Below are 11,291 nucleotides of genomic sequence, written 5' to 3'. Positions count from 1 at the left end.
TTAAATAAAACACCATTTGTCATTTCCTTCTACTGCTATTCTATTCCTGGCAATGTTCAATCATCCAATTTTGTGTCCGTAGTCAAGAGCCTCTCTCCTGATCTGGTCAGATCTACCAGACTTCCTGTAGAAACAGGAAGTGGAGAGCCAGTTCCCCATCCTGACGTCTGCTCTGTCGGATTTGAAGATGGGAGAGGTGGCCTCCATGGAGCGCTGAGAGAGGGGGCCTCCATGGAGCGCTGGGAGAGGTGGCCTCCATGGAGCGCTGGGAGAGGGGGCCTCCATGGAGCGCTGGGAGAGGTGGCCTCCATGGAGCGCTGGGAGAGGTGGCCTCCATGGAGCGCTGGGAGAGGTGGCCTCCATGGAGCGCTGGGAGAGGGCCTCCATGGAGCGCTGGGAGAGGGGGCCTCCATGGAGCGCTGGGAAAGGTGGCCTCCATGGAGCGCTGGGAGAGGGGGCCTCCATGGAGCGCTGGGAGAGGGGGCCTCCATGGAGCGCTGGGAGAGGGGGCCTCCATGGAGCGCTGGGAGAGGGGGCCTCCATGGAGCGCTGGGAGAGGGGGCCTCCATGGAGCGCTGGGAGAGGGGGCCTCCATGGAGCGCTGGGAGAGGGGGCCTCCATGGAGCGCTGGGAGAGGGGGCCTCCATGGAGCGCTGAGAGAGGTGGCCTCCGTGGAGCGCTGGGAGCGGGCCACGCCAGAGAGCCCGGGGAAGGAGCTGAAGAATGTTCACCCCTGTAAAGCACAAGAAATAGAGTGAGAGATAAAAGAGAGAGAGAGAGAGGGGGAAAGACAGAGTGAGGGAGAGAGAGAGAGAGACAGAGAGGGAAAGACAGAGTGAGGGAGAGAGAGAGAGAGGGAGAGAGAGAGAGAGGGAAAGACAGAGTGAGGGAGGGGAAAGAATTTTGCGGAGTGTCAGCTTCCATTAGTGATGTGCTGTGTGCGTGACGGCAAGTGTATATTTCAGGAGAGTGTGGGGTTAAGCCTGTGTTTATGAAACACAGTGGGAAAATGGGAGGCCATACCACACTGCCACTCGGCCGGTATTTTCTAGGTTAGGATGCTGCCATGGCTGCAGCTAAGACTGAGTGATGGGAATTCAAACCCCTCAGGGAGGATTTGGCCCCTTGGGGAAGTTGAAAGAACTGGACGAACAGACAGACACTTTGAAGAAAATTCTTCCCCTTTTCAGTTGGGTGGGGGGGGGGGGGAAGAGGCAAGTCATGCTAATCTGTAAGACAAACTGACCAAAGCAAATAGGCCTGAGGGAGGGGAGACAGAACACGAGCTTAGTCAAACAACAAACAACAACAGAGGATTTTCCATGTTAAGAGCTCAACTGAGAAAATGGATCCTCACAGAAATACACCAGCGGATTGACACGTTAAACTGTCGGTAATACAGATGTTGGTCCTGTTATGTGGTAGTTCTCCTTCCTCGCCACAGGGGGGTGCTCTTGTCACACATGCCTCATTGCACAGACCATGGATCTGATTTATGATGGGCGGCTCTATTGTTGTAAATGTGGAGATAGCTTCCCCGATGATTATCGCGGTCTTTTGGGGAGAACTTTTTGCTATTGTAGACATCTGAATTCAGTTTCTTATTTTGGCATTGTATCTAAAAATTATATCAAAATTTCCATGAAATTGAGTATTTTGGGGTGAACACACGACACACATTCACCCTCTGTCAGGAAAGCCTTTGGTCCCCACATGTTAAAATGCTTCCTGGGCCGGAGGAGGGCAAGACCCGGGGGTCTGGTCTACCCCCCCCCCCCCCCTTCCCTCTCTCCCTCCCCCCAGACCCCCAGTCAGCCCTGTCCCTGGTTCCCATGTCTCTGCTGGGATTAAACCCTGAACCACAGGTGTGATAATCCCAAACAGAACGGGCCTGCTGAACACAGGGACTGACAGGTCCGGGGCCCCCAATCAGCTTTGATCACGGGGCCAACAGCTGTGGTCCTCCTAATCCAGCCACAAAGCCAGAGGCAGCCCTGAAACATAGGATGGCACAGGTCTAAACCCATGTTGAGTAGAGAAGAGGGGGGGGGGTCATTGGATGAGGGGGGGGGGGGGGGTCGTTGGTATCTGTCCAGCCCTGATTTTTAGCTGGAAACATGTCTGGCAGTGGTCTGTCATGAAAGCTCGGTTGAGGTTTTCCTTCGCACAAAAGCCCGTTCTTGTTGGTGATCCAAAGTTCTGGAAATAGAGTTCAAACGTACTGCACTGTTGATTGGTAGCTAAAGCGGGACTGACAGCAAGGCAGAGCCATTCACAGCAGAGGATGGCCTTGGGCGTCACAGCTGTGGGAGGGACAGGAAGGAAGTTAGGTCAGCGCCACAGTTAGCCATGATGCCACAGGCCAACGGTCGTGGGAGGAGGGGGAGGGGGAGAGGGGGGGGAGGACAGGCCGTCATCGGAGTCCGTTTCAATGGCAGGATGTGGGGCCCGCAGCAGCCCCAGCGCTGGCTCCAGACTGCGGCGTGAGAACGAAGGAGCAGAGAACCCTCCGCCCGCATCCCTCTCCCTCCCGTCAACAACAGGCCTGTCAGTCTCAGGCCGGCCGGCCGACACAAGCAGAACAGTCACGGAGAAGTCCGGAGAGGCCAGAGCGAGGGAGTCACCACACCACAGCAAGGGACGTTTCCAGAACACGGGCTAAACAGACAGGAATCAATAACATACACCTGGGGTTACCCCTAGAACTAGTAAAGTTTGACCTGAGATATGTCTGATAGCAGGACTGCTGTGTAATGATAATCCTTCATATCTACAATCCTACATCACGCAAATCACTCCTGGGCGAATGACAGGTTAGGAAAACAACATGCTTCTGTAGCCGTTTATGCAGTTAGTGGGATTGTGATCATTAATTCTGTGCTCTTTTCTCTCTGTACTATACCAGAACTCCTTGGAACTTGTCTGCAGTGAAACAGCCTTGGTTTCGCCCCACCCTTTTACAGCAACAGCTCTCTGTGTTGCTGCCTTTCTCCCGCTCTCCAGCAGGGGGCACCACATGCCAGACCATCCCACCGTTCACCCTTCCTTACTCCCACAAAATCCCCCACACAATGTTACCACAACTTCTCGGTGTAACTCTCCACGGCTGAGAATATTCCACATCCCAAATTCTCACTCACCTCTGGAGACCTCATGAAGCTGGTGGAGTCTGAGTGTTTAATTACACCAGGTATTTCCTCCACCGGAGTTTCGGGAGAGAACTACTCCACAGCTGCGATAAGGCTGTGTTGTTGACTCCTCTCCTGCTGGCCCTGTGGTGACCAGGAGCCCAAAGCCAGGGGCCCCGGACCCTGAGCGGAGACATCACACACACTGGCTCCTCTCTGTTAATATATCCTCCCAGCTGTCCTGTCACATTGAGTTTCACACCCTGCCAGGGTCCCTGCTCTGTCTCATAGTCTGAGCCTCTCTAGTCTTCAGAGCAACACTCACACACTCCTACACGCACACGCATGTGATGACACATTGCTCACACACACACAGACACCACAGAGACACAGCCACGGCGACCTGTATTGGCACATTCACATTGTAACAAAACATACACACAGTCATACAGGATGCATATGTTTCACATCAGCGAAGCCGCGGGTGGGAGAGCAGCAGGTTCAGACAGTGTCACTGTGTGTGTGTGTGTGTGTGTGAAATAACAACAAGGCACGCACAAAGACAGAAGCGCACACACACACACACTCACTTCAGGTTCAATCAGTTCAAAGATGAGCTTTTTCTGTAGCTGAAATGATTAAAAAGGACTTATGCACACTCTAAGCGCTCCCCCCCCCCACATCCCTCCTCAAAATAGCATAACTAAATAACATGCCATTCCCCTCAGAACTGGTAGATAGGGACACAAGCATCTTGACAGTGACCTTTTCTCTGAATGCCAGGGATATTGACTGACAGTGCTAGCTGAATAGGAAGCCTGGATAGCTCCCAGTGGTGGTTGGGGGGTGTGGGTGAATATGTGGTGTGTGTGGAGGGGTGCGGGTGATGGGTAGTGGAGGGGTGTGGAGGGGTTATGGGGTGTGTGTGAGGGGTGCAGGGTGGGGTGATGGGTAGTGGAGGGATGTGGAGGGGTGGGGGTGGAGGGGTTATGGGGTGGAGGGGTTCAGAGGGTGGGGGTTAGGGTAAATTGAGCCCTCTCTCCGGCGGTGGATCAACACAGAGACAGTCACACCAGGCAGCAGAGCAGCGAGCCCTGCAACAAAGTGCCACAGCGGCCGAGAGAGACAGAGAGGTCAGCGTCCCTAAGCAAGTACGACCCCACCCGTCCCCGTCCTACCCCACCACCCCCACCTCCTCCACCATGTCACAAGGCCAAATCAATGGCTGTGAGGCTTGTGTGCCGAAGGGTGAGAGGGCACCTCTCCAGGGATGAACTCTCACCTCGGACAGACAAAGGCAGAGGGAACTTCTTTGAGAGTCTTTGTTTTGTCTTTGCCGTCGTACAAACAACGAAGGGACTCTGCGTTCGAACGCGGTCTCAGGACTGAACTCTGACGTATGGGCTCCTGGACCAGGAGATCTCACCGTTACAAAAAGAAAGAAAGAAGAAAGGTGGACAAGGGGAAGTGTGTGAGAATGTGTGTTGGATTGCGAGTCTGTGAGAAAGAGCCCAGAGTTTGTTCAGGTCTCTCACCCTCATGCAGTGTCTCTTTCCTGTCGCTCAGGTGGTGGCCTTCCACACAGCGTCACATGAACTCACTGTCTGTGTGTGGGAGAGTGTGTGAGAGGATCTCTTCGGCCATGGGAATGAAGACTAGGAGGATTCTCTAACAGCTGAATCACACACACTCACACGCAGGAGGAGGGAGAGGAGCTGACAGTCAGACCTCTCTTCTGGCTCCTGGGAGCAGAGACACGGCCTGTGGAGGACTGGATCAGAGGGGCCGTGGGGACAGGGCCCTTCAGACACCGTGCTGGGACAGGAGACTCTTCAGAGACAGGGGACACCCTGGGACTAAGCTATATATCTGACAGGCTCGCAGTGCAGCCAACATGGTAACAGAGAGAGAGAGAGAGAGAGGGATGGACATAATATATAAAAACTATTTTGGGTCAAGGGTTCAAAGGTCACATGGGCATCTGTCCAGCCTCTGGGTCTACATTGGCTGCAGTAGGCTACACATCTGTCTAAATATTATAGTTCCAGTTAGCTTTTGTGGCTTTGGCTGAACCTGTGAATAACTAAGATGGAACACCACAGTTTACAAGCACTTTAGAGCTGGCTAGGTTGTCTCTGTGTGCTTGTGCTTATATTTGTTTCTTTCAAATGTAAGTGTGTGTGTGAGAGAATGTGGGTTTGTGCCTGTGTGTGTGTGTGTGTGTGTGTGTGAGAGAATGTGGGTTTGTGTTTGTGTGTGTGCGCGAGCGTGTGTGTGAGAATGTGTGTTTGTGCGTGCGTGTACGTGCACATGCGTGTGTGTGAGGTCAGGAGGTGGGGGAAAGTATTCAGTTGGTCACTTTGTAGATGAGCAGGGTGAACGAGAGGTGAGAAGGAGGAGTGTATCCGGCCAGGTGTGTTTCTACCTTCACACACACACACACACACACACACATTCTCTCACACACACACACACACATACACACACATACACACACACCCACATACTCTCATACACACACAGGCACACACACACACACACACACAGGCACAAACCCACATACTCTCATACACACACTCAAACAGGCACAAACCCACATTCTCTCACACACACAGGCACAAACCCACATTCTCTCTCTCTCACACACACACACCTGTCCTCTCATAGTCCCCCAGGTGTCGGCAGTCACCCCTCCACGCCCCTCTTCCCTCCCTCCACGCCCCCTCGCCCGCCCCATGGCTATCTGTATTCCTGCTTCTGTGCAAGTGTGTGTGTCGTGGCAGTGTGCTTCTGTGTGTGGTTATACTTTTACAGCATAGCCATGCTAACCCCAGGCCCTGCCATTAAGCAGTTCAGTAGTGTTTTATGATAGCTGGGGTGTGGGCCCCACTAAAGCTATAATGCAGGCCTTTAGAGAAAAACCACCTTTCAGTCCACATAACAACCAGGCCAGGGTTGTATTTCCAGCCTTCAGCTTCTGTTGGAGACAACATGGAGACTTGCAACAGACACGGTGACACGGGCCAGAGCTGTTCCTGCTTTCCTTAGAGAGCCACAGACCAAGAGGTCGCAGGTTCAAATCCCCCCATGCTGTGCGTCGTTTTGGATAAGAGTGTCTGCTACATGAATGCGTTGTTATTACATTTCTGACGGACCAGTTAAGCTGGAAACATCAGCTGGCACTCCTCTCAGACAGCAGCCATGACAGGTAGACTGACAGAAGATTGGGATGTGCTGGTTCCGATTATTGTGAAAAACCTTCTTCAAGTGGATCATATATGTGGTGTTTTGGCATGCTAGTACACAGATCTACACTACCCTGTTTCTCCCCACAGCAGTGACTGCACCTTTCAGGAGAAGTGTGTCTCTGGCCCTGTCACCCTCACTGTCTTAATGGACCTCCGGATAGATGCTTAGGAAACCTCGAAGTATAGTATAGCCAGTGTTTGTAATCAATGTGTGTGTGTGACACACACACTTACACACACACACACACACACACACACACACACGGTGGGATCAATAAAACACGGTCTTTGTGCAGTCCTCCTGCTGTTCACCCAGGATGCAGTAAATACCAGACTGAGTGAGGGGGCTGCCCTTTACTGACCATGAAACCCTCAGCTATTCTCTCTGCCCCCCCCCTCTCTCTGTCTTTATCTCGCTCTCTTTCTTATCGCTCTGTCTCTCTCTCTCTGTTTTTCTCTCTCCCTGTTTTTCTCTTTCGTATGTTTGTATCGTTATTTTACTCTCTCCCTTTCTGTTTCTTTCCCTTTTTGTCTCTTCCTCCTCCTCCTGTCCTTCTCTCTACCTCTCTTTCTTCCTCTCTCACTTCACTGTCTCCCTTCCCTTCAAGCTCTTTCGCTCTTTCTTATCTCCCTGGTTTTCTCCTTAACCCCCACTTAAACACAGAAACACTCTGGAGAAAGGTCGCCCAGTTCAACCGCTGTAAAAGCTACTGTCGAAGTTTTAACAATCGCCTATTAACACATCCAGTAACACCTATAACCTCCATTTAACCTAAATCTTCTCTCTCTTCAATCAATGCAGGACCCAAGGAAATGATTGACCTGAATCACTATATCTCATTTCAAATGTGAGACCCGCCGGCCACAATGAGACTGGCTCCATACTGACATATGGTGGAATCTGATAACATTGTGCGTCTACCTATTGGTTATTGATTGGATTAGATATTTACCGTTGGATCTCAGGCCAGCTCCTGTTTGAGAGTCTCAACCTGGTGTGAGGAAGATAGCACGTTGCTCTGAGACGGGGAACGTGTCCTTTGAAGGAAATAAAGTCAACGTTTGTTTTTGATAAGCACAGGGCTAGCAACGGTAACCAAAATCAGTGTGGCATTTCTATCTGGGAGGTTTAAATGGATAACCTCAGAGAAACACGCACGCACTCACTTAGGAAACCACTATAGGCATACATATCATAGCCTTTATACGAGTCCAACATTGCCTCAGAGATAGGGTCAGTTACGTTTTAATTAAGTCAAAAAGGAAGATTTATTATTAACGTGGAAAAAGTTATGCCCTGAATTTACAAATGATACAGATGCCTTGTCGGGAAATCGTGAATATTTTCTCTAGGAGTGTCGCTCCGTCTCACCGCCGTCTCCGCCTGTTACTACAGCCATGTGAAAGCTTCACAGCCGGCTCTCACAGGCCGGAGTGTTATTCTCCTCTCCAGCCGGGCACATAGGGATCCCACGTTAAGGACCTGCGCTCGGAAACAGGATATTGTGCGAGACCTTTTGTGTGTTTGAACTGAGAGGGGGGGAGAAAGGAGGGAACAGGAGACGGTTTCTCGGCTATATGCCTACCTCTGGCCTGGTGGGATGCCAGGTTGGTGACGAGAAACCCCCCCTCCCGCTGTTTGATAGTCTGGCTGTGGTTCCGTGAGAACTGTTTGTATGTGTGTGTTTACATATGCGGTTATATCCTTTTCTTTCTTTTTTTTGACAATATATACAATATCTTGCCTGTGAGTCTATATGCTTTTGTCTGCGTTTGCGGGTGTGTGTGTGCATATGTTTGCTCGAACATATAGCCTACAGTGTAGGGTGAGTGTGTGTCTTATATCCTACTGAGAAACATAGAACTCTGTTGTGGGATTCTGGTTGGTCCACAATGTGAGAGTTCCTGAGAACCAGACTGAGGGACCTTATCAGACCTAAACATCTGTGGGCCAACAGAAACCTCACAGAGTTTTTTCACGTGGTGGGGGTGAGGGTGGGGGGTCGCTGTGCTGGCACTCATCAGAGCAGAGGGGGGTATTTCAGGTAGAGGGTGTGTGTGATTATGTATGTCTGGGTAGAGGAATGTTAATGTAGTAATCAAGACATTGGACTACATAATGGAGAATGAATGGAACGGTGACTAAGGCCTGTGATGTGTTTCATTAACGCAGCTGAACAGTGTCTGGAAGTGAAACCTTCCCTTTATCTACAAACCGATTTATTAAAACACTCTTGAGCTTGCTCGTTCTGTTGTTGAGCCTCTTGACATTAGGGTTTCATACGATACGAATACTGTTCTTACAGTTAAAAACGTTTTGTGGGAGTTAACAACAACTTTTAACAACTTAATATCTTCATCCTGTGTCCTCTATGGCTCTGCATCACTGAACAGTGCCTCATGCTTTAACAGTGTCTTCAGCGTAGCACAGCAACGTTTCAAGTTCCTCCCCTGCTGGGCCACTTACACACCCATCTACAAGCCTACTGTGAACACTCTGGTCTATACCTGAACTAGGCGCCACTTCCAGCCTGTCACTAAAGGAGGGGAAACAATCGTAAACCAGCCCTTATCATTAACCTCCTTCCCTCCCTCCCTGCCTCCCTGCCTCCCTAGAGGAGCATCCTGATCCCAAACAAAGGCTGGGGAATGTGGCCCTGCATCTCTGGGAATGCTACCACGTCAGGAATGTGGAGGAGGAGGAAGAGAAAAGAAAAGAAAAGAAAGAAGGGATGAGTCCATGGTCGGCCCTCCCTGCTCCCCCTCTTTCACAGAGCATGCTCTAGTTATCTCAGTGTGTGGAAGATGAAGAGAGGGGTGAGGAGAGGAGGGGAGTTTAGCGAACGAACACGTTTTTTTTTCAAGGAAGGCCTTATGTCTGGCTGCGCTCGTTTGGGGAATGAGTGGAATGGGGGGATGCGGGTGGAGTTAAAGTGTAGGGTGCATTGGTTTTGTAGTCGCAGTTGAGACTGGACCTACACAGAGGAGAAAACAAACGGACCACAGGGGGGCCTTGGAAGTGGTCAAGCTTCTTCAGTTCAACTCCCAAAACGTACAAAGATGTACGTGTGAAAGGTGTCTAGTTTAGTCTTTCAGTTTGTAACTGCACTCAGTGACTCTCTGAAAGTCTCAGAAAGAAACAGCCGTTATTAATCTGCTAAATCTCTGAAAACGACCACATTCAAAACTTGTTTAACCAAACGTCTGTTCCCTGTTCACTCTTCACCACAGAGAACGAGCTGCTGGAGGAACATGGATTCATATTTTTTCCATACAAACCTAATTTGTTTCTTCCAACTCTGAGTGTCGATGCCAGAGCGCGGCGATGTGAGAAGATAGGCAGGGAAGAGACTCTGCAAGAGATCCCTGGAGAGCAGAGACAGGATGTGACATCACATGAGCTTTGAGTGAGAAGATTGGATGACATGACCCCAGAATAACCCTCCTGTAGCAGGCTACTGTCTTGGATGGTGCAGACATCTCTTCCAATTAACTCTTTTCTGCAGGTGGCTTGGAGTTCATATAAGTCTCCCACATAACGCTATCTCTCTGTCTCTCTCTCTTCTCATTCTCTCCTTCTCTCCACAGCCCTTTAATTTGAATCTTTCCCTCTGTGGTTAGGGTTATGGTCATTATACATCGTTGGATACAGCGTTATTATCCAACTCTCCTTGATTCCCCTGGAAGCCTCTCAAGCCGAGAGGTGTGGAAACGGCCAAGTTTGTTTGTGTGTGTGCATGTATGTGTGTGTGTCTGCACATGAGTGTGTGTGTGTGCACACGTGTGTGTGTATGTGGATTAACATACTCAGGAAGGCCAAAGGGAACACTGCTTATTTGACCACCACTCCCCTTCCTTCAGGGCCTTCAGGGACAGATTACTTTGACACACACCCGCACACACACACACACACACACAAAAGGTGAGCGGTCCAGAAAAAGGACAGCAGATTTATTGTGCCCTGTTTGTACAGGTAAGGTGTGTGTGTGTGCTTGTGTAAGAATGTGTGAGTGCAAGGGGAAGAAAGGTTGACTGAGCACAATATATAACAGTGGGAGTGTGTATCCAATTATCTGTCAGGCCTGACGTATGGAGGGAGGGGTGTGTGAGTGTGTGTGTGCGTGCAAGTGGATCTGTGTGTGTGTGTGTGTGTTGACAGTTTCTATCAGATTCACACGAGGCCTTCGAGACGAGAGCCTGGGAGAATCCACTGATTGTGTCCCAGACGGGACACAGAGTGAATCCAGAGCTGGGGAGTGTGTCAGCACGGGTCTTCAGGTCAGGGAGAATCAGATTCTGTCACGTGTAGCTGTGTCCTATAATGTTTTAAACTGTCTTCACCTCAAAGAAAGAGATACGTGTGTGTACATGTGTGTAGATGTGTACATTACAAAATGTACACATCTCAAATGACTCTTACTGAACTAAGTACAACGGTACTTAGGAATGGTTCGCTTGACCCGATGTTAGTTTCCTCAAGGATCACAATGACTCTTGCTCAGAGACTTGTTGCTCTTGTGGTTACTGGTAACTGATTTAAATCTTTTGTACTCGCTGTGATATATTGTTTTTATTATTGTTGCTTGTTTTTTCCACAGGTACACTTGCACTTATAGCAGTTCATGTTGTTTAATTGTAACTTGTTTAACTACATGCTCTTATGGTTCTTCCCTTTGGCACTTACTTTGGTTGTTCACAATGTGTGCTTCATGTTTTGGCTACTCGCAATGTTTTGTGGTTATCTCGTTGTTATGATCAGTGACCTATGCACTTTGTAAAGCTCTCTCTTGGAAGTCGCTTTGGATAAAAGCGTCTGCTAAATGAATAAATGTAAATGTAATGTAAATGTATTCAATACCTAAAAATAAACTAAATACACAATTCAAGGTGCCTGGTTTGCTTTGCAGTAGTACCA

Source organism: Osmerus eperlanus, chromosome 3, assembly GCF_963692335.1.
Source record: "Osmerus eperlanus chromosome 3, fOsmEpe2.1, whole genome shotgun sequence".
Classification (NCBI taxonomy): Eukaryota; Metazoa; Chordata; class Actinopteri; order Osmeriformes; family Osmeridae; genus Osmerus; species Osmerus eperlanus.
The sequence above is the reverse complement of the archived record's forward strand: the minus strand, read 5'-3'. Positions refer to the sequence as shown.